The sequence below is a fragment of the Oncorhynchus nerka genome, linkage group LG24 (assembly GCF_034236695.1).
Source record: "Oncorhynchus nerka isolate Pitt River linkage group LG24, Oner_Uvic_2.0, whole genome shotgun sequence".
In the NCBI taxonomy this organism is placed as follows: Eukaryota; Metazoa; Chordata; class Actinopteri; order Salmoniformes; family Salmonidae; genus Oncorhynchus; species Oncorhynchus nerka.
Genome location: NC_088419.1, coordinates 29255335 through 29282048, shown reverse-complemented (window position 1 = coordinate 29282048; position 26714 = coordinate 29255335). Strand labels below are relative to the sequence as shown.

General features: G+C 44.3%; 1 pseudogene; it reads right to left on the bottom strand.

Moving 5' to 3' along the window:
• Positions 1-21666, bottom strand: part of LOC115107808 (protein enabled homolog) — a 166980-nt pseudogene extending 145314 nt beyond the window's left edge.
• Positions 21667-26714: the final 5048 nt, after the last annotated feature.

Genomic DNA, 26714 nt, shown 5'->3' with positions numbered 1-26714 from the left:
TTCACAGTTCGCAACGAGTCATGTTAGCAGGCAATATTAACTAAATATGCAGCTTTAAAAATATATACTTGTGTATTGATTTTAAGAAAGGCATTGATGTTTATGGTTAGGTACACATTGGAGCAACGACGGTCCTTTTTCGCGAATACGCACCGCATCGATTATATGCAACGCAGGACACGCTAGATAAACTAGTAATATCATCAACCATGTGTAGTTAACTAGTGATTATGATTGTTTTTTTTACAAGATAAGTTTAATGCTAGCTAGCAACTTACCTTGGCTTACTGCATTCGCATAACAGGCAGGCTCCTATTGGAGTGCAATGTAATCAGGTGGTTAGAGCGTTGGACTAGTTAACTAAGGTTGTAAGATTAAATCTCCGAGCTGACAAGGTAAAAATCTGTCATTCTGCCCCTGAACAAGGCAGTTAACCCACCGTTCCTAGGCCATCATTGAAAATAAGAATGTTTTCTTAACTGACTTGCCTAGTTCAATAAAGGTGTAACAAAAAAACAAAAAAAAGCCAAATCGGTGTCCAAAAATACCGATTTCCGGTTGTTATGAAAACTTGAAATCGGCCCTAATTAAATTGGCCATTCCGATGAATCGGTCGGCCTCTAACAGAGATGTAAACTAATTTGTGCACAAAATGTGAGAAGTAATTGTGTGTATGGAACATTTTGGGGATTTTTTATATACACTTTACATGTTGCATTTATATTATTCTTCAGTGTGGTTTTAATGTAAGGAATTACTTAGGAAATGTGGGATTTTAGTTCAACTTCCCCTTTAAGAGTTTGGGTATTTTTGCATACCCTTCATGGGCCAGTTGCAGTAAATGAATAGATCAATATTAATGAGAACATTTTCTAATGAAAAGAGAAATGAGATTATCAAGATCTGGTCCCGAGTCTTAGCAGCTATGAGTCACCCCACCCCCGAAACAAAACACACCTCACACACAGACAACAAGGACACTACTGTTACTGAGGTGACAGGTGTGTTCTCTTAAAGTCCAACGGACTGTGTTCAGCTCCCCTGGGTCTCCCTAACCTACTACTACAGAAAGAGATTGGAAATCTTGGCTCCGGGAACCTGGCAACATGACCCCCAATCTGGAAAGAAAACAAGGCAGGGAGGTGGAAAAGTAGCCATGGGGAAACGGCTGTTACCATGGACAGATGTAGCCTGTTACCATGGACAGATGTAGCCTGTTACCATGGACAGATGTAGCCTGTTACCATGGACAGATGTAGCCTGTTACCATGGACAGATGTAGCCTGTTACCATGGACAGATGTAGCCTGTTACCATGGACAGATGTAGCCTGTTACCATGGACAGATGGGCAAACATAGGAGCCACCTGTTCAGAAACCCTGCCCATGGACTGCCCTGGCCTCAGCTAGCTACACGACTCCCAGCCCAACTCCCCCACTGCCCTGGCCTCAACTAGCCACACGTTTCCTGGGGGTTTCAAAGACCTGAGGAGAAAGTGGGAAAAGGGGGAGAGAGAGGCAGGGGTTGAAAAAGGAGGGAGAGAACAAAGCGAGAGAGAGAAGGTGAACATAAGACAGATGGAGACAGTGGGAGAAAGGCAGACATATCCTTATTCTGCAATCATGCAGAAATGACAGGCAAGATAACACTGCTCTGTCCATCCATCAGGTTGTCTGTCGGAGGTAATTTACTGGGGGAGGAAAAACACCTCTGTGGTCCAGATGAGTTCATTCCACTTCTTCAGGCTCACACACCAAAGACCAGCGCTGTGATAAATCAAAGACCAGTGAAAGTTACACGCCTCAGTAGTGATTATATCCTGCCCATGGCTCCTGCATGGCCTGCTACATAAGCAGGCAGCACCAGATACCATCCCCCCTCTTATGTCTTTCCATTTTTCACTAGTGACATCTGCTGCTGCTAAATGCCAGTATCCAGGCAGGCAGGCCCATACACACAAAGAGACCAACAGAGATACACAGAGACCAAGACACACAACATCCATCAGGCCAGTATGGAGCACTCCCACGGGTGTCCCTGGGTGCTCACAGGTCACTGATGTGTGCTGACGTATGATAAATATAATTGAGATGACGTCCGATCTGTGTCCGCTGATTGACTGTACCACAGAAGGCCCTACAGTATGGCTTCTGATGGAGATATGGCTGGCCACACAAATCACATGAATAATTCCCTGTAAAATAATTTAATAGTAGTGCAGAGTGATTAGTCCGTTCTGAAGTCTGTTTGGATTCGGTACTGTAAAAAAAAAATGTAAACTGAAATTCTTATCTTAAAATTATTTTAGCTTTTTAAACAATTAAACAATTCCATTGTCGTTTTACTGTTTAATTTGATTACTTTCATTCCTTAGTCATAATCTCATCTCTGCTCAGGCACTAGCAGCCAGCCAGCCAACCATCTAACATCTCTGCTCAGGCACTAGCAGCCAGCCAGCCAACCATCTAACATCTCTGCTCAGGCACTAGCAGCCAGCCAGCCAACCATCTAACATCTCTGCTCAGGCACTAGCAGCCAGCCAGCCAACCATCTAACATCTCTGCTCAGGCACTAGCAGCCAGCCAGCCAACCATCTAACATCTCTGCTCAGGCACTAGCAGCCAGCCAACCAACCATCTAACATCTCTGCTCAGGCACTAGCAGCCAGCCAGCCAACCATCTAACATCTCTGCTCAGGCACTAGCAGCCAGCCAGCCAACCATCTAACATCTCTGCTCAGGCACTAGCAGCCAGCCAGCCAACCATCTAACATCTCTGCTCAGGCACTAGCAGCCAGCCAGCCAACCATCTAACATCTCTGCTCAGGCACTAGCAGCCAGCCAGCCAACCATCTAACATCTCTGCTCAGGCACTAGCAGCCAGCCAGCCAACCATCTAACATCTCTGCTCAGGCACTAGCAGCCAGCCAGCCAACCATCTAACATCTCTGCTCAGGCACTAGCAGCCAGCCAGCCAACCATCTAACATCTCTGCTCAGGCACTAGCAGCCAGCCAACCAACCATCTAACATCTCTGCTCAGGCACTAGCAGCCAGCCAGCCAGCCAACATCTCTCTGCTCCCCAACGGGTCATCCTATTTAGCTAGGCTAGCAGCTGCCAATGCAGCAGAGCTGTCTGACAAAAATTACTATTTCAGTTCTTCAAAGTAGATAGGGCATACTTTCAAGACTGCTAATTACCAAGTCCAACTATCAATCGGGTAGAGCTACCACACGAACAGTCTTATCGCTCTCGTTGTTGTGTTGTATACATTCCTTTCTAATACCGTCTGCGTGTATCCATCTGTTCAGGGCCGGGAAGAACATGGCAGGCAGCACACATGCAATGGATTAGGAGCATTGGTGTTCATTCATTGTTTTCTGTGGTGAACTAGGTTGAATATTTTCCTGTTGAAAACAACTTCCTATAGCGTCACAGTTTGATTTCTCTCGTGCTTGTTTTTCTTTCTCTAGAGTAACGCCTCGTTGAGAAAAAAAAATGTAATTCAAGTAATTGAACCGATGGTCAATTTTTTGTTTAATAACCCGGGAATAAACAACATGTTGAATAATCACAGAGCACTATTTGATAGAGATTATGCCCTTGCACTGGGACAGAATTAGCATACTGTGTTTAACTAGAAGAATTTAAGAACAATTGAATTGGAGACGGACTTGCACTATAGATGGCCACACAAGAAATCAAACCAAGACGTTTTGCCGCCAACTTTAGCATGCCGCCAACTTTTCTTTATATCTGAAAGGTGTTGCAGCCAACAAAGCCTGTACTTTTATTTACGCCAAACTAGTCAAGATTGCTGTAACATGTTTAAAAGTCCCACCAGTATAAAATGGCCCCTTTCATCTTACCGGCTTTGGCACCATTAAATCATGAATATTCTACATCAAACTCCGTACTTGTCATTATGAAAAATTATAAACAAAATGGCAGTCTGCATGCAGCACAGCTGGTCCAAATAGCAATGTTACCAGCTCTATTTTATGCACAAAACCCCCACCTGTTTACAAATCTATTTAGGTCAGGATATGAAGTAAATCTAGCAAGCCAGGCAACTAAAAGCAACTTTCTTGACAATGCTTTGGTTTGTTGCTAGCTAAACTTAACGTTAGTTATGTAGCTGGCTACCAGCTCATATACAGTGTACTCTGAAAGTATTTAGACCTTAACTTTTTCCATTTTGTTATAGCCTTATTTCTAAAATTGAATAAATAAAAACATTCCTCAATCTACACAGAATACCCCATAATGACAAAGCGAAAAAAAGGTTTTGAAATGTTTGCAAATGTAAAATGAAACAGAAATACCTTAAGTATTCAGACCCTTTGCTATGAGACTCAATTTAGCTCACGTGCATCCTGTTTCCATTGATCAAACTTGAAATGATCCTGGTAAATTCTATTGACTGGACATGATTTGGAAAGGCACACACCTGTCTAGATAAGGTCCCACAGTTGACGGTGTATGTCAGAGCAAAAACCAAGCCACGAGGTAGAATTGTCCGTAGAGCTCCGAGACAGGATTGTGTCGAGGCACAGATCTGGGTATGGGTGCCAAATACTTTCTGCAGCATTGAAGCTGCCCAAGAAGACAGTGGCCTCCCATCATTCTCAAAATAGCAGTTTGGAACCACCAAGACTCTTTCTAGAGCTGGCCGCCCAGCCAAACTGAGCAATCAGTGGAGAAGGGCCTTGGTCAGGGAGGTGACCAAGAACCCGATGGTCATTATATACAATAGGTGCTGTGTAGAATCAGAAAATATGACTAAAGGCCTCCCGGGTGGCGCAGTGGTTAAGGGCGCTGTACTGCAGCGCCAGCTGTGCCACCAGAGACCCTGGGTTCACGCCCAGGCTCTGCCGTAACCAGCCGTGACCGGAAGGTCCATGGGGCGACGCACAATTGGCCTAGCGTCGTCCGGGTTAGGGAGGGTTTGGCCGGTAGGGATATCCTTGTCTCGTCGCGCACCAGCGACTCCTGGGGCGGGCAGGTTCTGATCCATTCACCTACGTGAGCCTCAAGTCTCACACTCCAGAGTTCCTTTGTGGAGATGGGAAAACCTTCCAGAAGGACAACAATCTCTGCAGCACTCCACCAAATCAGGCCTATGTTATAATGGCCAGACGGAAGCCACTCCTCAGTAAAAAAAAAAGGCACATGACAGCCCACTTGGGAGTTTACTTTAGGTGCCTTCTGGCACTGTCAGACCATGAGAAACTGATGAAACAAAGATTGAACTCTTTGGCCTCAATGCCAAGCATCACGTCCGAGGAAACCTGGCCAATACCATCCCTACAGTGAAGCATGGGTGGACACTTGCCAGGATCGAGGGAAAGATGAACGGAGCAAAGTACAGAGATCCTTGATGAAAACCTGCTCCAGAGGTTTTATAATAAGGCTGTGACGCAACAAAATGTGACAAAAGTCAAGGGGTCTGAATACTTTCCAAACGCACTGTAATTACCAGAACACAAGATTGAGTTTAACTGTAGCCAACTTTTTATTCACCCTAACAGGAAAATTAACACATTATAGGGTAATCACCACCTTCCGGAGACACCTGAAACCCCACCTCTTTAAGGAATACCTAGGATAGGATAAAGTAATCCTTCTCACCCCCCCCCCCCCCTTAAAAGATTTAGATGCACTATTGTAAAGTGGCTGTTCCACTGGATGTCATAAGGTGAAAGCACCAATTTGTAAGTCGCTCTGGATAAGAGAGTCTGCTAAATGACTTAAATGTAAATGTAATTATTTACAAGTACGGTGAGCTGCTAACTAACTGTTGTGAAAGTCAAGAAATAAAAGCGAAATCTGTCAGAGCAATTTAGAACAACTTGCTGCTGTCACATGACAACGGTCTCAACAACGGGGTCAAAGCTGAATGTCTTGCTCCTTGCCGGCTAAAGCAATGGCGATTTTTTTTTTAAACGGTAACGCCGACAAGAAAGAGGTAGAAAGGGGGCTGATCGTATAAATATTTCCCAATTGTTTTGACAGGCAACATAACGTGAATCCTATGTGAAAGCAGTACTATACTCCTCTTCATCTTTTTCAGTGGCTCTTGACCTGTGGCATAACAGAAGACCCCAAAATACACAGACTTCCTCACTTCCAGTGAACTGATAAACCCATGGTTATTGTAAGGGAAAGGCAGTAGAGCACGGGGGTGATATTTAACATTGTATCATTGGATGAATGTCTTGGTTCAGCTCTACTCCTTTCTCTCCTGGCCCATCTTCAGGGTTAATCAGCCTAATGTTCACTAGTGGGAATAGTCACAGACCAAGAACCAGTGCCAGAGAAATTAAGTAAAAAAAACACTTCAACCTACAAACAAACAACTGCGTGTGTAGCCTAGCGACAGGTGATGTGCCAAATGGTTTTTAGAAGCAGCTGGGTGGCAGACAGCGAGTCAGATACAGGCATGAAAACACAGCCTACAATTGAAACTTTCAGAATCAGCTCCATTTTAGATCATGGTTTCTGTAAGACTGCTTTTGACAGCGTCCTCTACTGTGCTGTGCTACATGGGCTGGTGCTCACTGTTCAGTGGGAGGCCTTGGGCATATTATCCATCCAAAACAAAATGAGCAGCTATGGAGTGCCGTCAAAGCCAAGTGGAGCCCCAGCTCTAAAACAATCAGTCAGGGAGGAAAGTCTGGATTTAGATTAGCACACAAAGACTGAAATCCATTAGAGCGGTTCAAATAGCACTGCCTTTCACAGTCAGAGGGGGGGTGGCACTTTTTTTCTTCTTCGCTTCACTTTTCTTAGTGAGCGCTTCAATTGCAAATCGAATTTCGTGCTCCTTTCTGTGGTCCAACTCGGCTCAGTGAAAGCCGTTCCAGAACAGTTGAGGTCAACGGGTCAACATTCACAGCCCAGTAAATGGCAGCTCTGAAACAGTCACCCCCGCCTTGGTCTCACACTCCTCCATCCAGACCTCAAATATTATGCTACTACTTCCTATACACAGATGAACAACCGTGATTTGCACCTGTCAAAGTAGCAATATACAGAACCAACACATTGTTTGTCTGTTCAAACTTTGAAGCAAGGCCTCTTGGGTAATTTGTTTCATATACTATGGAAGGGTAGGGTACAATTGGAACGCCTTTAGGCAATTAGATAATTCCATCTTGGGAATATTCTGACAGTATTTTCCAGACAGCTGGATCATACGAGGACAGTCAGCCAGACCAGCGGCTTGTCCCCATGAGTGGTTTAGAATGTCAGAGCCTAAAAGGGCAGTGGAGGATTTAGGTATGGTCGACATGGCCAACCGCCCAGGACGGCATCTTGCCGGGGGCGCTACGGGGTGCCTGCACAAAATGTTTTGGAATGGTGACATTTACGCGATCGGTTTTCTATCGCTCATTTGCACGTCACGTCAATGACATGTCACCGTGTGGGACTGTGGGTCAATTAACCTTGTCAGAGTGGGCGCCCCGATTCTAGTTGGTGAGCTAGGCAGGCTACTGTCTGGGGAAGGTCATCCACTCAGAAGTATGAGATGGGGAGGGGGGCGGGGGTAGGTTGACCTCAGGTCTCATTGGAAGCCCGAGGTAGGGGGAGCAGGGGAATCTATCAACTTTGTACAGTACTAATGCAATTAGTCAAATCAGTCACTACGAAATTCTACCAAATAAAACACAATTCATTCACAATAAATGTGAATTTGGAGTTTGACCTAGTTGGATTTCTTTCTGGTTTGTTGCGAAATATTTAAAAATAATATAAAACCAGTCTGCACACCACCAAGGTGAACTGGTTTAGTTTTGACTCTTGGTTGACAGTGTTGGGGGATGGGTAATGTATTGATGCTCGAGTGCCAAATCAACACAACTGGATAAGAAAAGGTCTAAGCCATCAGGTGCCCAGTTTAGGAAAAAGAGGAAAGAGGAGAAACGCTTAAAAGATAAAGGTATGCAGTTATGTCATCTCTTTATGAGTATAATATTATGCATGTAATGAAGTAGGCTAGTATAATACTTATGTTTGTTAGTCTATATTACTTGCTATGCTATTACACATAGGGTGACAACATTCCATTTTCTGTCCAACTAGCTTACATAACATTGGATGTAATTTCACACAGTTTCATCATGATAATGTGTGTAACCTGCAGCAAAACGATTACAACCTAACTAGCACACCATTGATTTGGTTCACTTTCATTGAGGTGACATCATAAAGGTGAATATGCACATTGTATTGTGTTGACTAGGTCCTGAGCTCAGTAAGCCTACAGCATTGGAAATTCCCCTATCTTAAGACGTATATATTATGCCGATATCTTGTATCTTTTGTGATATATTGCGTCTTTTGGGGTGTCTTATGCCTAGAATTGGCCAAGGATGTTGTATGGTTCATTTGGTTCCTATTATGAAAGTTTGATAAATTGTGCATAATGACATGTATATTTAATTGTGCAACAAATGGATTTAGGGTGTCAGACTCATACTGTATACCAATGTAAATTCAGGGGCACATCTGAAATATTTTGGAGCACCCTCTGGCACTGGCCAGGATGAGAAGTCATCTACCTCCTCAGTCACACAGGCATCTTCAGAAATGACCTCGGAGCCTCAGGATGAGGAACCATCCACCTAAGCCACACAGGCCTCTTCAGAAATGATCTTGGAGCCTCAGGATGAGGAACCATCTACCTCCTCAGCAAAACACAGGTGACTTCACAAATGTTGTCTGAGCCTGAGGATGAAGATCCATTCACTTCCACTTCTCCCCAGCAGGATTCTTCAGGTGTGTTTGTGTACACGCACATGTGTTAATGTGCGCATCCCTGCATAAATCATTTTCCTTTCGCAAATTTTGACGTTTCCATTTTGTAGGTAACAATGATGATTTTATATATATGTGGGATGTTCCACCACTATAAATGTGAATAACGTGTGTAAACTAATGCCCATGTGCTCTCCATTAGAAATGCCTGTAGCAGCATCCCCACCAAATCCTGCTGCCGAGGATGAACCACTGTCTACAGACCCTGCTGCCGAGGATGAACCACTGTCTACAGACCCTGCTGACTGGCCTTCAGTTCTGACTGACAGAATTTGGACACAACTAGTTTGCAGAGGACCAAGTGTGGTACCACCTAACTTTGTTTCCCCAAGGAATGAGAGTGATGGAAGAAGTTGCCACCACCAGTATTTCAGGAAGACCTTGGTGAGTGGTGAAAAGAAATCCCTAGGAGGTTGGTTGGTGTATTCTGAAAGAAACAGCCTCTTCTGTGGCAAACACTTTTCTAAGAAGAAAATTGACTTAGCAAACTCGGGACTGACAGACTGGAAACCTGCAAGTTGTTTGCTGACTTCACACGACAGCAGTCCAGAAAAACAAAACTGCATAAAAACATGGAAAGAACTGGAAATGAGGATCAAAAAAGGGGAAACAATTGATCAGCATGAAATGGCACTTATGGAGGCTGAGAGGATAAGATTGAGAGAGGTGTTGGCACGTCTGATTGCTATTGTGCAGTCTCTGGCAATTAGAAATCTGGCACTAAAAAGAGACACTCAAGCGCTGTACTCTCCGTCAAATGGAAATTTCCTCAAAAGAGGTTGAACTGATGGCAGAATTTGATCCAGTCATGAAAGAGCACCTTAACCATGTCCAAAAAGGGACCTAGAGTCACACTTCCAGCTACCTTGGCCACCAAATACAGAATGAACTCATTGATTTTTTGAGCAGCAAGGTCACTTCAATAATGGTGAGTGACATTAAGCTGGCAAAATTCTTCTATGTCATTCTAGATTGCACCTCAGATGTCAGCCACACTGAACAGTTGTCAGTTGTGATTAGAATTGTGTCACTGAAGGAGGAGCCCCAGATAAAGAAACATTTTCTGGGGTTTCTGGAGGCAGAGGAGTCCATGGGCCAACATTTGGCATCCCGGACTCTCAAAAGATTAGAGCTAAAAATTCCTTTTGAGGACTGCCGAGGACAGTCTTATAAAGGTCTCCAAGCCAGACTCCTGGAAATGAATCCAAGAGCTCTATTTGTGCCATGTGGGGCTCACACATTGAACCTGGTTGTGGCGGATGCTGCCAAAATGGGCCATTCTGAAAAAACATGTGGACATCACTTTGAAGATGTGGACTGACAAGGTGGGCGAGTAAAGTCAAAAGTGTAGAGCCACTGAGGTATCAGACAGCGGCGGTGAGAGAAGCACTGATTGAGGTGAGGGATCCAAAAGAAGACCCTGTGATAAAGATTGAGGCCCAGTCCTTGTCAGAGGAAGTTAGAATTTCATTGAATAGTTATTTGTGTATGATAGGATTTGTGCAATTTAGTTTTTGTGTGTTTGTTGTTAGCAATAACATAATGCACTTATATACTACAATGCATTTCTATTTGTCTTTGTTACTTTTTGATATTTATGAGTCTTGTTTTTGTATATAAATATATACAAAGACAAATAGATATATATTTTTGTGTTGTTCCAAATGTCTGAATAAAAATGACAGTGCAGAATCAAGGTTTATTTGGGGGGGGGGGGGGGCCTCGTCCATGGAGCCATACAAGCTACAACAAGCTAAACTGCTAAAGGGTCAGTGAATCAGGAGTGTAAACTGCTGTGGGCTAGTAGGTTGAGGTGTCACACACTTTCACTGACACCCCTCCCCCCATCCCCCCCGTTGTGCCGAGAGGCTGTCATTAAGCTTTGTGACAACATTATCGATCATTTATTCAGCCAAGTTGGATGTTGGATATGCACTTAAGTACTGGATATAAAAAGGGCTGAGCAGATCTCTGAATGTAGATAACATGAAACGGAATATTGATACAAGGAGAACTTTGTATTGGACCTGAATGTTTACAGGCTTTATTACATCCTCCATGTAGAGCAGCAGTAGTGTGGCAGTATGTTAGGCGTGTGTAATGTGGCAGTAGGACTGTGTTTCCCTTTGATTATCCTGACCCAGTAGTGATTAGTGATTTCCTGTGGGGCTTCACATGGCTCTCTCGCTGTCCCTTAGCACTAACAGTGTCAGATTACACAGACACTGACACAGCCTCTTAGCAAGGCAAGGATCTAATCACATGGACATTTGGCCAAAGGACTGAAAAATCTTGTCACATTTTAAAGGACACTAACAGAGGGACAGGAGGTGCAGTGGTGCAGTGTGGGTAATAAGCTCCACTGCTGTACAAAGGTCAGGTGGTGCGAGTTTGGTTTTAGTCAGACTCCGGTCGAGTACCTCTCCTCATAGCTACAGTAGTTAGTACGACAGTGATACGGACTGCTCCGGCTCTTAAACGACACCTCTATGGAAGTGTTGGCTAAAAGTCTCTAAACAATCCATCATACTGTCATATTATGACATAGCTAAACCAAAACGTATCATATATGTGACCCGTTTCAGGAAGCTAGGCGTATGTCACAAGTCATAACTTCACAGGAGAGCCATTTGAATGTTGTTTTTTTTGTTTTGTTGTGTTCTAAAAAATATATATAAATGCGTTTTTTGGCTGAAATGACTTCTGGAATCTGAACTTTCATGTGCCTTAATAACAAACTTGTATGCCATCTGTAAATAAAAGTTAAAATTACGAGACTTGTTGGTAAAGCCACAGAAAAAGCCAGCAACCTTCCCACTAGCTGTGATTGGCTGAGATAATGAGTGGGCTGGACATGCCGAGATATAAGTTTTGATTAGTCTGCCATATAGAAGGCTTCTGTCTATTTGAGCTGGTCGGTCTGTGTTGGTAATCCTGTGGAACGTTGTTTAAAAAAAAATGTTTTAATGATTATGTGGTGGAGCTGCAAAAGTGTTGCTCTCCACTTTCTGGAGGATCGGGTGGAATTAGAGTACGATAGCTAAAGTGATGGAGAAAACACCCATCTCCGGATTACATCTTCAAACTAGGGGCAACCGTGGCATGGCATCCATAACATGGAGATGCGTGCATCATGCAGGATGGTGTTTAAGGATAAGATAGTCTAGCTAGCAAAATTTCAGATATTACACAATTCTAATTTTGACAAAGCGGATTACTTTCAAGCTGGCTGGCTCCCTAGCTAACGACACATGTATGACATTATTATTCATATCCCAGAACCGTTTGCTTGCTAGTTAGAGCCTAATGTTAGCTAACTAACATTAAACCTGGTTGGTTCGCTCCCAGCAGATTCATGCAGGGTAGTAATTACATGATTTGGCACTATGTTCATTGTTGTTTAACTAGCTGGCTGGCTCATTAGCTAAAGTGTGTGATCTTACACGTTATTTATCTGGCTAGGTTCATTGTTTACCTAGCTAGCTAGCTACCTTCCTACCGGTCTTAAGCTAAAAAGTGTACAACACCTGTTGAATATGGCCGGTGTCAGTAAATGTAGGCAAAAAAAGCATAATGAGGCCTTCCGAGTAGCGCAGTGGTCTAAGGCACTGCATCACAGTGCTAGCTGTGCCACTAGAGATCCTGGTTTTAGTCCAGGCTCTGTCGTAGTCAGCCGCAACCAGGAGACCCATGGGGCGGCACACAATTGGCCCAGCGTCGTCCGAGTCAGGGAGGGTTTGGCCGGCAGAAATGTTCTTGTCCCATCGCACACTAGCGACTGTGGCGGGCCGGGTGACGCCGACACGGTCGCCAGGTGTACGGTGTTTCCTCTTACACATAGGTCCGGCTGGCTTCCGGGTTAAGCGGGCATTGCGTCAAGAAGAAGTGCGGCTTGGCTGGGTTGTGTTTCGGAGGACGCACGGCTCTCGACCTTCACCTCGAGTCTGTAAGGGAGTTGCAGCGATGGGACAAGACTAATAACCAAATTGGATAATAGAAAATAGAAAACAATGAAATTACAGAACTGGTTAGGCTGTTTTCATGTGGGAGGTAAACAAAATCGTCCAGAGCGTCAAGTGTGTGCTCTGAACACTCCAAGAGCGAAACAAGATAGGCTTAAAAGGGTGTGAAAAATGCTGAATGGGTGTAGACAAAGCAGAGCTCTTCACTAGATACCAAAACATTCAAAGGCCATTTTCTCAAAAGTGAGTTTACAAGTTGATCAACTTTAAAAAGGATAATTACTTTCCCAATGTTCTTCAAAAATTCAGTGTATGATAACATTTTGTAGCTTTGAATCTTTACTTTTACATTCCATGTAAAAAACACCATTTCAAATTTTGCTACATAAGACCAAATCCAGGTGGTGAGTCACATATTTAAACCACAAAATATTAGGCAAAAGCATACCTGCTCTCCACAATAGGGGCCTGATGCGTGCTTGGTTTTGATAATAGGTCATTAGAACGCTCTAGTGTTTCCTGGAATCTCCACCCCTACATAGAAGAGAGGTTAAACTCTGGCGGGGTTGTCTTGGCTCTGCCCCCACAGCTTTTCTCCCACCAACGCACACTAATTAGTTGAGCTTTTCAGGCAGTTCACGCTTTGCTAAAAAGAGGCCCTTTCAGAAGATCTGCTTGTACTTCGCCAGTTCTCTTTCCCCTAGAAGTAATGCGTTTCTTTTCTCAATCAATGCGCCGAGCGGTCACGAAACAAAGGAGAGTGTTCTCAGTCAGGGGAGTTCATGTGTCAAATTATTCTCTTTCAGTGTTCCATTGATTGTCACACAAACAAAGGAAAGATGTTTGTACGGGTTAGTTTATTATCTAGGGCATTGTGGGGTTCCTAACTCAATGCCTTCACCTCCACCATAACCTTGGAAGCTTTTCACCACCTCGCTCTTCCTTTAAAGACTCGACTTTTTCAGAGGCGAACAGAATTTAGATTTCCCTGCATTTTGTGTTGCCTGGGCAACCCCTTTTATGTGGGAAAGTATTCTGCGTTAACTATTCAATGCGCTCAGCATGGAAGACTGCACACAGGCATACGAGGCCGAACAAAGCAAGGCTGCATAACAGAGCTAAACTGCTGGTCTGTCTCATCTGTATGCGTGGATCGATGCACCCTGCTCTCGCTGTTCTCAACAAATTCTTCCTTTAGGCAGGACCATTTCTGATGTATGCCACAACACTGAGAATTCATCAATTGTGAGCAAAGAGAGAGAAATCATGACATTTCCAGTGTGTTCTGGTGGGTCTGCATAATCACCCGTGTCCTCCTCCATACAGGCACAGCTACATCTGCCCTCTACCCATACTGGCCCTAAGCTTCTCACAAATGACAACTTTGCATCTAAATGTCTCCATATATAGTGACAGGGCCGTGCAGCAAGGCTCACTACTGTGCTGCTGATGCGTTCGGCTCCTAAATGGGCTTCAAGTGTTCTACAAGAAGCAAAAAGGGAGCAGGGTAAAAAGACAGGGCTGTGTCCAAGCACCCAGAACTTAGCACCACCTAATATTATGCAGAGTATGTAAAGTGATGGCTAACATGGACACACAATAACACAGACAATCCTAGCAGAGTGCACATCTCCAGATGCATGGGCACTGCAGTGATTCTAGCCCTATGGGGTATAGTTGGCACTGGAAACAGAGGTCACGTGCTCCAGAGCTAACTGACAGGGGTTTCTACCCAGGCTGTAGAGCAAGAGACTGTATGAGGATAATTGAGAGAGCGACTGCCATACTCAATAACACAGGCTGGCTGCCTACGCTACAGTAGCATGCGGCAGCAGTAACAGGGTGAATAGCTTGCAAGAGCTGGATTTAAAAAACACACACCAGTCAGCGCTCGGCAGGCAGCTCCAGTCGTATTGAAAGATTTCCAGAGACAGCTTCTGCAGCAAGGACGACCAACTTGTTTTACTGTCTCCATCAGTGGAAACAGGGTTCTGCTTCTCAAAACACCAGGTTTCAAAAGGATCTACAGGAGGCTAACAATACTTTGACGCTGTCACGGATCTGGTGAGCCGGCCGGGTGTTCATTTCAAGCATCTGTAGTGGACAGTGACCTGCTAGCTAAGGGTTCACCATGTTAGCAGTGCAGGGGCAGCAAGGGCGCAATATTAATCCCTTTAGCCAGCACTGTAGGAGTCTCTGTAGGTCTGCTTTTACTACAGCTTCAGGTCATGTTCCAGTGATCACCAGTCAATCTCCCTAGAGACCCACCCTGCTTTTAGAAAACAGATCAGAGCAAGGTAATCCCATTGTCCGGGCCTGGCACATCTGTTCCAGAGTGGCGCTGCTGTGTGGCAGGTGCGCCGGCACGCTATGGAATGAAGGCCTGTCTGTGTCAGTGAGCCATACAGCCTGCTGCGTGTCAACTCACTGATGTATGGGGTGGGGAAGGCCGTGTAGGCCCCCTCTAACACGCTCTTCCCAGACATTTCTTATTCAGATCAATAAAACATTAATTGATATCAATGGGAGACTTAAGAGTCATGTTGCTCATAAATCCACAGTGAGAGTTAAGATGGTGGACGGATGGGAACGGACTGAGGAGAGCATGCAGAGAGATGCACATCTACGACCTGCCACAGGAAATCATGCTTGTTGAGGATCCCACGAGTGAGTCACGCACACATGACTGAGCAGCCGACATATGCAGCCGCCCTGCACTGCCCTGTCGTAACCACGCACTGACCAGAGAACGGGAATGACCGTGTCCAAAAAACTATTAGGTCAAATACACTGAGTGTACGAAACATTAGGAACACCTGCTCTTTCCATTACAGACTTACCAGGTGAAAACTATGATCCCTTATTGATGTCACTTCTTAAATTCACTTCAAAATCAGTGTAGATGAAGGAGAGGAAACAGGTTAAAGAATCATTCTTTAACCTTGAGACATTTGAGATATGGATTGTGTATGTGTACCATTCAGAGGGTGAATGGGAAAGACAACATATTTAAGTGCCTTTGAATGGGGTATGATAGTAGGTTCCAGGTCAAGAACTGCAACGCTGCTGGGTTCACACTCAACAGTTTCCCCTGTGTATCAAGAATGGTCCACCACCCAAAGGACATCCAGCCAACTTGACACAAGTATGGGAAGCATTGTGTCAACATGGACCAGTATCCCTGTGGATGCATCCCTGTGGAACGCTTTCCACACCTTGTAAAGACCATGGCCCGACCAATTGAGGCTGTTCTGACGTACAACTCAATATTAGGAAGGTGTTTTTAATGTTCGGTATATTCAAGACACACCCAAGACCCCAGGGTAACTGATCCCAAGGACAACAGGAGGGGGTGAAAACCACATTGGGCCAAAGGCAGAGAAAGCACTGAGCATTTCTTTATAAAACTCTGATATTTCATCTTAGGACTTGACAGCTAACAGGTGTTCGTGGTAAACATTGCCCTTTTTAATATAAATAAATTGGGTCCGGATCGGATTGTCCTCAGGTTGGACCAGAGAAGACCTCTACCGTACACAAACAAGACCTGTCAATCAAAATTCTCCACATCCACACCGCTCAAAAGGTGCTAATCTTTGACCTCTGTTATAGATGCCAAGTTTACCTTGCAGGTAACTATTCCATCGCCAGAGAGTGAGAAAGGAAGGGAGAGAGTGAGAGTGTGTGTTAGAGAAAGAGACAGTGGTCTGAGCATATGTCAGGGTTTTATCCCCTTGCCACCTGGCCCAACCACTCAACCCCCACAGCAGGGGGCAGGGCTCATGGCGTCGCTCCATAGGGACAAATGGTAAAACTGTAGGCCGAATACTGTTTCAGGTAAACACAATGTAATATGTTTTTTTTTTTAAATGCAGTCAATGTTTTATAGACCGTAATAAATGGTAACTGATATCATTTGTAAGGTCATACCAAAGCAAAGGTTGGAAAACTTGGAATAATACCTCAGGAGGTTAAAATAACATTCCTGTTTTAAAGAGCGAGACGACAGGAAGTTATAACAGAGCTTAACATAACCTATTTCCACCAGGACTTTAGAGCAGCATTTAAAAAAGGACTGTTAGCAAAAGCAGCATTGTTCACTTTATAAATAATGCTGCCCTCATAATAAAGGAAGCCATTATAGTAATCCTGTGTCATTTGACCAAATATAGGAGGCTTAAAACAAAAGTTGTCCACTTCCTGTTCCATGAAAACGGAATACAATGTTAAAAGCATAATTACAAAAGGGTGACTTGACACTGGGGAGTTGACACTGGTTGCTTGGTATGCAGGCGTTGAGGTACAGCCGATTGATGCTGTGGTACTGAGAGGCCAGTCACTCTAATGGAGGAGAGCGTTGCCCTGTCAGCATACAACACAACTTTCCACTGCAGTACAGAAGAAGAGCAAGAAAGAGAAGAAGAAAGAAAAAGTCCAATACAACTGGACAAAAACAAGAAATTCCTCACTGAGCCTGTCACTTTGGCATCCTCCAGGCTCCCTGTACTGCGGCAGTAAGTCACAAGGCCCTCTTCACAGAGCTCCACCATGTGTAGAGGAGTGATTCATGTCAGAGAGACAAGGCAAGACAAATCCTCCATATCTTTAACAATGGAGCCAGTTCTGTTCCCTTATTTTACTTGTGGGTTGGCTCAATTAAGTGGCAAAGCAGAGGCATGAAGAACACAAAGGGTGAGGTGGGGTGGGGGTTGAGTGAGTTATCAGGACACAGTGACAGCCCTTTGGCTCTGCTGCGACGGTCTGATATAACTCACCACCACGAGAAACGTCACCAGATAAAACTGTGTCCACGCAAACAAAGACAGAGCATATTACTTATACCCATTTGAGCATCACACACGAAAGAAGGGGGGGGGGGACACAACAGACACAAATGTTTTAATGAAGTCAGTGGATTAAACATTACATAAAATAATTTGAGTACAAAGTCACTTGTCTCCTGTGAAGCAGCCCTAATCCTGGTGATTTCCCTCCTGGGTCCACTTTCCTTGGACGAACAATCGCTCAGAGATAACTGAGTCTTTTCACATTGAAAGATGGAACTCCTCTGCAATGACATCAGATAGAGGCCAAAAGAAAGAAAAAAGTGTTATAGAAAGGCTGGTTTGCTGTTTTCCGGTGAAATGATGAGAAAAGAGAGATTAGGGATGGACAGCCAGGGAGAGGGAGGGACAGCCAGAGAGAGGGAGGGATAGCCAGAGAGAGGGAGGGATAGCCAGAGAGAGGGAGGGATAGCCAGAGAGAGGGAGGGATAGCCAGAGAGAGGGAGGGATAGCCAGAGAGAGGGAGGGATAGCCAGAGAGAGGGAGGGACAGCCAGAGAGAGGGAGGGACAGGAGGATGAAAAAAAGCAGAGAGCAGATGGTGGAGGGTCGAGCGGGTGATGGAGCCTGAAAACGTCAAAAGAAACCATTGGAGCACAATAACTTCTTTCTTACATGCTATTCTGAAGACTCATGCCACAGTCTTATGACAATCAAATGAGATCCCGTTACTGCTGTATGGTAGAGACTATCTGTCATTAAAGCCTGGCTTTCCTCTCACTCACAGCTGACTGTGGAAAGAGACACTGTTCACCCCTCTTGACTGCTGTCTGATGAGCCACTAGCACAATTAGGCTCAAGAAAAACTTGGATCAAATTATTTGTTTTACGATTTTGGGGGTTAATCCATTCCATTAAAAACCAGAGGCTGAATATAATTGTGGCAGTCACCAGGAAAAACTCAATTGAAATACCAGCAGCACTTATACAAATGTTGTTGGTGTGATCAAACATAAAATATGCAAGAATGACTCAAATCAACCTCTAAAAGTTATTACCCATGGTGTAAGAATAACATAGGCTAATAACAATAATAGAGTACATCTCAATACCAGCCTTTGTCTTTTAATCACATGAGAGTGGTTGTCTTATATGAGTAAAGCTTGGGGCCATTTCAGTGGCTGCTATTTCTCAGCATCAGTGTGACTGCAAAAAGGCTCCTCAAAAGGAAAATGCAGTCAGGGGTTGTTACTTTAACACATCACAGCAAAGTCGCCTGATGCTCAATTATCTAGTGGGACTGATACAACATCAAGTGTGCTTCACTTCATATGATGCATAACAGACTCGTGGCTCTATTTTGGCACATCATGGGTTAGGGATTTAAAAGAAACAAGTACAGTTCAGCATTCATCACTTTGACATAGTGAAGGTGTCTTATGTTGACAGGTCTTTCGGCTTATAGTGCCTGATTAGTTCATGGAGAAAGACAACCTCCATGCGGTCTGTCCTGAGACACACCAACAAATGGCCATGAGTCTGTCAGGCCAGCAGCTTGGCCAGCCAGTAAACCCAAACACCAACCTACACCTATTGGACCAGGCACATCTAATAGCCTAGCCCCCCTTTTGGCACTCATGTTTGTTGACTAATGAACAAAAAGAGAAAATAGAAAACAAGCAAGTTGTTAACATAGTAAATGGTGGGTGAAGTGGAAGTAGTATTCTGTCATTTACTATTTCCATAGAACACTACTTCCATCTACTATTTCCATAGAACACTACTTCCACAATTTACTGTCATCTACTATTTCCATAGAATAATACTTCCACCATTTACTGTCATCTACTATTTCCATAGAACACTACTTCCACCATTTACTGTCATCTACTATTTCCACCATTTACTGTCATCTACTATTTCCATAGAACACTACTTCCATCTACTATTTCCATAGAACACTACTTCCACAATTTACTGTCGTCTACTATTTCCATAGAATACTACTTCCACCATTTACTGTCATCTACTATTTCCAAAGAACACTACTTCCACCATTTACTGTCATCTACTATTTCCATAGAACACTACTTCCACAATTTACTGTCATCTACTATTTCCATAGAATACTACTTCCACCATTTACTGTCATCTACTATTTCCATAGAACACTACTTCCACCATTTACTGTCATCTACTATTTCCATAGAACACTACTTCCACCATTTACTGTCATCTACTATTTCCATAGAACACTACTTCCACCATTTACTGTCATCTACTATTTCCATAGAACACTACTTCCACCATTTACTGTCATCTACTATTTCCAAAGAATACTACTTCCACTTCACCCACCATTTACTGTCATCTACTATTTCCAATAAGTAATGCGATCACGGATCACCAATCAGCAAGGTGGATAAAAATGATTTGAGAATTCCAGCAGTGTTTTAGTTCCTTGGAGCAGTCAAAGCCATTGTTAAATGAGGTTCTATTGGAGAGATGCCAGCAGCTGGCCCCATTTAGGACTTGTTGAGTCATGGATCTGAGTAGGGGTCACCCTCTGACTGTGACCCAGGTATTGACATTTGAACTCTCCCTAGCCCACAGACAACTCCCTCCCCTACAATGTGATGAGAGCACTAACAATGAGAGTCCTTTTTTTACAAACAGCCACAAGACTATGTCACTTATACACTTATGATAATACACGTATCTTTATCAACAACTTATCACTGCTTGAATACAGACACAGACAAAATATAAGACTATCTGAGATGTTTTTGTTGTTGTTTTGTCCTGGGATTAAACGTGCAGAGACAACATGGGACACCTGAGTGCAGTAGAGTGCATCATCATCAAGTGTGACATTGGTGGGAGAATGACCTTAGAGCACTAACAAATCATTATGAATTATATAAATCATACTTAACAAATACAGGCTTTAAATTGTGTATAAATATGTTCAATGAGAATACATGTGTTTGTTTCAAGACCGAGCAGTCAGTGACACAACCCTTGCGGAATGAACCTGCATATTTGACTGTTAAGAACAAAATCTTATTTACAATGGCGGCCTAGGAACAGTGGTTCAGGGGCAGAAGACAGGCCGAAAGACAGATTTGTTTGTTTTTTACCTTGTCAGCTCGGGGATTCGATGTAGCAACCTTTCGGTTACTGGCCCAACGCTCTAACCACTAGGCTACTTGTCGCCCCATAGCCCTGTCGAGTTGTCAACATTAACGAAAAATCGGATGTTATAATTAAATGTATTTGTCACATTAATTCTATCATTGTCCTGGATAATCCCCAAGATATGTATTTTTTTTATTAAATGACAATGAATTAAACCCTATTGACCGTAGCATGCACAACCCTAGGGGAAATGTTTCTTTCTGGAGGCGTGTGTAGGTGTGACATTGTATGAAATAATTTGTTTTTCAGTAAAACCTGTAATGAGCAACCACTGACAATTGCGCACTACATGCCTTGCAAGGAGGCAACATCCATATCGATATTGCTGCACTGCAATTTGCTGTACATGCAGAATATAAAACCATTTGTGCAAGACAAACCACCAAATAACCAAACGAATAACCTGCATTTTATCGCTTCCGAATAGAAACGTTGGACATATAGCACTAAAAGTTAGCTGTGTGAATTTACTTAGATTTTGGCGTCATGTTGCATCCTTTAATGCTTTTTTAAAATCAAGACTTTTATCAATTACTCACCTCATGATGATTCTGTCACAGGCCTAAAATAGTCTCTTCGTCGAGGGCTAAAAATGTTATCTGACTGATGACTTATCTCGCAATAGTTTTCAGAAAGTTCGCACTTGAATATGTCACAAAATAAGAATATCAATGTAACGCCGCAGGACGAATTTGGTTCACAGTTACATCCAGTAAAGTAAAAAAAAAAATGTTTTTAATGATTTATCCTACATGATCTAGTGCATCTCGTCACCGTTTATGAAAGTCTAATGAAAGAAAAGAGGAGAAAACAATGGTTTTCACTGCTGAGACTCCAGTCGTTTCATGTAGCGGCAGCGTGCCGCTGGGATCCCGGTCTCTCTGCTTCAACACTGACGCAAAGCTTTTCTCAACTACGTGAAGTACGTACAGACGTACAAGAACATACAGGGCGACACCATAGAGATTTGTAGAGGACTCTAGTTCCCCAAAACTCATTGTAGCATTGGCAGGGCCATCGAGAGACTTTCACCATTTTGAAGTAGTCAACTGGCTGAGACTTCCTATGTGTTAATGAGGGATCACATAATTCCATCCAGGTTAGGCAATGCATTATACTTATGAGCAAAAGCTGAATTCCATAACTGCAGGTGGCAGTAAATCGCCAACCTTGACAATATACCTGTTCAAACAACACACTCCAGGTGGCAGTATGCACCCTTTCAGTTTGTTTACCAACTTATAAAAGTAGTAGAAGAAGAAAATTGACTACTTAAAATGTTGATTACTTCAATGGTGCTGCCCTTGTGCTCACATATGCTAAAATAGGACAGATGCAACATTGAGATCTCTATACGTTTTTATGGGCCACACCCCCTGGGATTATTGAGAGCTCAAAACGCAACAGAGATAGTGCAAACGTTATTTTATACCCCAAGGGGTGCAAGTGCCCCCTTGCGGAATTTTTGAATGAGACCTTTATGAGGGTGTAATAAACAACCTCAGTGCGCCGCTATGTGGATGTCGCTTATTATTGTCCCCCACGATGAAATCTATGGAGGATTAAACGTGCCATAAATTATAAATAAATACACGCACACATAAATAGATAAATAAATGAACAAATACATGAATCCACACATAATTAAATAAATAAAGGAAATACAAAAACACTGACCAAAATGTATACATTCTCTACATATCTGTACGTATTTAATTGTGTATCTGTGTATTGTCTAATTATTCAAACTTTAATTAATTCTATTATTTTACATATGTATTCATTTATTTATGTATTTCTTCCTCCAATGTGATAATGAGGGGGTGTCAATCAAATGTCTGTGGGTGGTATCACAGCGTTGTATGAGATTGTCAGTTTCTTGGCAACTTCTTGCATGGAATAGCCTTCATTTCTCAGAACAAGAATAGACTGACGAATTTCAGAAGAAAGGTCTTTGTTTCTGGCCATTTTGAGCCTGTAATCGAACCCACAAATGCTGATGCTCCAGATACTCAACTAGTCTATAGAAGGCCACATTTATTGCTTCTTTAATCAGAACAACAGTTTTCAGCTGTGTTAACATAATTGCAAAAGGGTTTTCTAATGATCAATTTGCCTTTTAAAATTATAAACTTGGATTAGCTAACACAACGTGCCATTGGAACACAGGAGTGATGGTTGCTGATAATAGGCTTCTGTACGCCTATGTAGATATAACATTAAAAATCAGCCGTTTCCAGCTAGAATAGTCATTTATGTAACGCCGTTCTTCGGTTGTAGAAAGAGAGTCGGACCGAAATGCAGCGTGTAGGTTACTCATGACTTTAATGAAAGAATACGTACATGAAATAACTCAAATTCATACAAAGCAAAACAACAAACGGAACGTGAAACTAATTACAGCCTATTTTTATTTTTTATTTTTTTCAACTCATAATTTACATACACAAATAATGGTATTTTAAATAAACTAATTAAACTAAAACATAAACCACAAACAAAACCTCAGGGGAGCATCTTCCCTCCCCGTTACCCTACAAAATACCTCTCCCTATCTCCCCGTCCCTAATCTATCCTCTTACAAATCTAAATGACACCCAGCCCTAAACCCCCCTTCCACCTCTCCCGAGCAGCATGCTGCCCCCACTTCCTCTCCTCCCTCTTCATCCTCCCCCTCAAATCTCCTTCCACCCTCCTCACTATCCCTTCCACCCCCCAATCTTTCCCTGTCTTCACCATGTTCTGCCTTGCTTCCCACAGCCCCCGTTTAAAGAGACTCATGAGAAGCCAGAGCAGAAACCTGTCCCTATCCGTCCCTCTCGCTCTCCCTACACCCCTCTCTAACCTGGCCCACGTCAATACAAAATCCCCTTTACCAAACCTAACAACACCCGTGCCCTAGCCCATACTACTCCGGCAAAGGCACAGTCCCAAAAGACATGGCGCACAGTCTCCTCCCTGCCACAAGAGGATCTTAGACAGGTGGGGGATTGCACCAAATTATACCGGTACAAGATGGAACGTACCGGCAAACACTTATGAAGGCTCAACCAATTCAGGTCCTTGAGCCTGTTATCCAGACCCCGCGCCTGCACTCCCTCCCAGACCACTTCCGAGATGCCCACTACAGGCGCCGGACTCCCTGCCTTTCTGACCTCCTCGTACAGGTGCCTGTGATCTAAACCTACTCGGGCAACTTCAACCTCAGGGTGCGCACGCAGCCACTTGGCCGCATGACCAAAGTGCCACGGCAGCTGTTCCGCCCGAGGACCCGTGTTAGACCACACCATTATGCTTCTCGCCTGATACGAGAAAAACACCCGCAGGAGGTAACCGGACGGGTGTATCACTGGCTGAGCAAGCTCCGTTAACAAGAAGGAAACAAAAATTGAGTCCAGCTTGAGGGGAAATGTGGTACCCCCTACCTCCCTCCCCGATGGGACAGATCATGCGTGCCCTGGCGACCCACTCGCACCTGCCACTCCACATAAACTGAAACACAAGCCTCACTAGAGGCCTCCTCAGACAAGCCGGCAATGGGTAGATGTATGCCAAATACAAAAGAGACGGCAACACATCCACCTTTAGGACCAGGACTTTGCCCATAAAAGACAAATACCTAGCTTTCCACATTGCTAGCTTCCTCTGTACCACTGCGATACGCATGTTCCAGTTTAGCGTCGCTGAGCCGGAGGTCTCAAAATGGACCCCGAGAATCCTCAGGGCCCCCTCACAGAGAGATAACCCCCCAGGCACATCCGTTCTACCGCGCCATCTTCCGAAAAACTTGACTGAAGACTTTGCATGGTTCAGAACTGCTCCCGACGCTCGGGTGAAATCCCCAAAGATGGCAAGGGACCTTGTCAGGCACGAGTCCTTGCACAACAGCAAGGAAGTGTCGTCGGCGTACTGCGTCATCTTAACATGCAGCCCACCACTTCCAGGGATCAGCAAACCTTCCACCCCTGTGTCTGCCCTAATGGCAGCCCCCAGAGGCTCCATGTACAGAACGAAGAGGAGAGCCGAGAGTGGGCACCCTGCCTGACCCCAGACGAGAGGTCAAAAACATCACCCAAGTGACTATTTACACTAACTCGGCACCCCGCTCCGACATATAATGTACGAATCCATCCTATAAACTTCTCCCCAAATCCTAATCGACCTAACACTCTGAATAAAAAGGATCTATTCACGCGATCGAAGGCTTTCGCCTGATCTAGCGCTGCTACCATTAAAGGCAGACCTCTATCTTCAACCCAAGCGATGGAGTCCCTGATTAACTGTAGGTTCCATCGAATAGAGCGGCCCTCTACCCCGCACGTCTGATCCTCATGAACGACGTAGGGAAGGGCTGTGCGCAACCGGTCTGCTAAAACCTTTGCAAGTAGCTTGTAATCTACACACAGCATGGTCAACGGCCGCCAGTTGCCAAGGTCTGTTACTTCCCCTTCTTATATAAAAGTGACAGCACACCAACAGCCATTGATCCCCCCGGGACCCCCGTCTCAAGGATGGCCTTCAAGACTTCGAGGACCACTGGTCCAAGTATACCCCAAAACTTGAGATAAAACTCAGCCGGCAGCCCATCTATCCCAGGCACCTTCCCTTTTCCCATCCTCCTAAGAGCGCTCTCAACCTCTTCTAGTGAGATCTGGGCCTCCATCACTTCTCTAATGTCCTCCGGCAACCGCCTGGACAAGTGTTCTAAAAACACATTTCCCTGCTCTACATCTATTTCCCTTTCCTTAAATAAACCTTGGAAATGATCAGTTGTCACCCTGACCATATCCTCTGGTTCTCTAACTATACTACCATTTTCTTCCCTAACACCATGCATTACCTTCCTACTCTGTCTTGCCCTAACCAACTTAAAGAACATAGCAGAACAAGTCTCATTATGTTCTAGAAAGCCACTATGCGCTCGCTCAAGGAAAGCTCGAGCCTTCCGCTCCTGCAACTCCCTGAGCTGCGCCTTTAGGGTTGCGGATCTCTCCCAGTCAAACGACCCGCCGAGGTTGCCTGCCTCGTATTCGAGTTCAATTAACCTCTGGATACGATCCACCTCCCTCCTCTCCTCCCTTTTTTTTCCTCTTGCAATACCCTATTATAAAAGCCCTAATCCTCACCTTAACTAATTCCCACCACTCTAACACCCCTCGCACATGGACCGGAGGCCCTCAAGCCTCCAAAAGAAACCATAAAACCCGTCAACAAAAGCCTGCTCCTCCAGCACATCCCGATCTAGCTTCCAGTACCCTCTACCAAAGAGGCAGACTGGCGACCCCACCTGCAGGAGCACCCCGTCGTGATCCGAAAAGAAAACAGGCAACAGCCGCCCAGACAACTTACCCAAAGACCTGGGTACAAAAATATAGTCGAGCCTCCGCTCAACCCCCTGGAGTTACGCCATGTAGGACCGTCCATTTTCGGAGTAGTGTGCAGACCACCATCTACCAGACCATGGCAAGCCATTAGCCTGGCAATGGCGCCCGCACTGCTATCCCCCTCTTCCTAAATCTGTATTAAAATCCCCCTATCACTAATTTCCTATTTGTGACACACAGGGCGTCAGACAGTCCACCATCTCCCTTCTGTCTGCCACCACCTGTGGCCCATACACCACCACTAATCTAAATTTACAATCCCTTATCGTGACATCCACCCCTATAACCCTCCCTGCATTACCACGAAAGAATCCTCCACTTTTACCTCCCTGTGCCCACACAAAATCCCTACCCCGATGAGTGCACCCCCAACACCCCAAACCGACTCCCCCTTGTCCCACTCCCTCTTAAACCTAATAACATCCCCTCCATCCCTCAGGTGAACCTCCTGTAAAAACAAAAATCAAACCCCACACCCTCCAAATAACTAAAAACCGCCCTCCTCTTAACAAAATCCCTTAAACCCCTTACATTTAAACTAACAAAAGTAAAATTAGACTCCATGAA